The sequence below is a fragment of the Penaeus monodon genome, chromosome 32 (genome assembly GCF_015228065.2).
Source record: "Penaeus monodon isolate SGIC_2016 chromosome 32, NSTDA_Pmon_1, whole genome shotgun sequence".
NCBI lineage: Eukaryota > Metazoa > Arthropoda > Malacostraca > Decapoda > Penaeidae > Penaeus > Penaeus monodon.
This window is the reverse complement of record NC_051417.1, coordinates 35,886,803-35,887,845: the sequence shown is the minus strand read 5'-3', so window position 1 is coordinate 35,887,845 and position 1,043 is coordinate 35,886,803.

Here is a 1,043-nt window from a genome sequence, read left to right as displayed (position 1 = left end):
ATTTATAGTTTTTGGAAGCTTTTTATATATTTATACATGTTTTCATCTATAGGTCCGCGATAAATCTGAGTGTTACACCAAAATCCCTTATTCAGAACTATTAATTAGATTTCAAGAATTGTAATCTGTTGCAGTACATAAGCTAGTTGAAATCTTGTCAGTACGAGAGTCCAAGGGTCGCTGATGCTCTTTTGTCTATGTTTTCACATATTTTGCTACCAGTTATTTCCTGTAAAAGAAGAAAGAAGAAGTTATTTCCTGTGCGTAGGCTATTCATGATGCAACCAATAAGTTCCCAACAATTTTGTTTTAATCGTGTATCTGCAGTTATATGCAAACAACTATTCTTCAGATAAGCGAATTTCGAATTTCAGATGGGCATCTTGGCTCAAAGAAAACAAAATGGCCGTTTCCGCGCAAGAGGGAGGGGGTGGGGGGGATAAGGTGATACAATTTTTTTATTTTAATGACCGTACCTCCGTGGAACTCATGCAAATATGCTGCGGAACCTAAGTCTATTTATTGTTTTCAGTAGACGTTGATATAATGTCATTTGTGTCAATATCATGAAACTTCTCGAGCTTAGGATTCTTTTCTTTGAGTATGGACTCGATATTTCAAAAGGCAAGCTTACGTAATGTTTTCTCAAACCTGGTAATCTTAAGAGATGTGGATGACCGAGCTAAGCTACTAAGCCGAGAAATTACGAATTTATAAGTGAGAAATTAATTACTGGTTTACGGGTGTCATCATCTGACCTCACATATAGTAATGTGATCCTATTAATTACATATTCCTTTTTGGTCTATTCATAGTATTCTCTTCTCGATGAAAACGTTGGTAACTCTTTGTTTGTAATGTACTTAAAGTAATTAGCAGATGAGAGTGGATTCTACTAAAAAGCTGTTTTTTGGTAAGTGATTCTAATAAGAACGATAAAATCTCATTGTGTGACAGTAAACAGGAGTTCATCTGGTTTACAGAAAACGATCAGCTTTTCATCATGGTCATGATTATTGAATTGAAGTGACAAAGAAACAGCG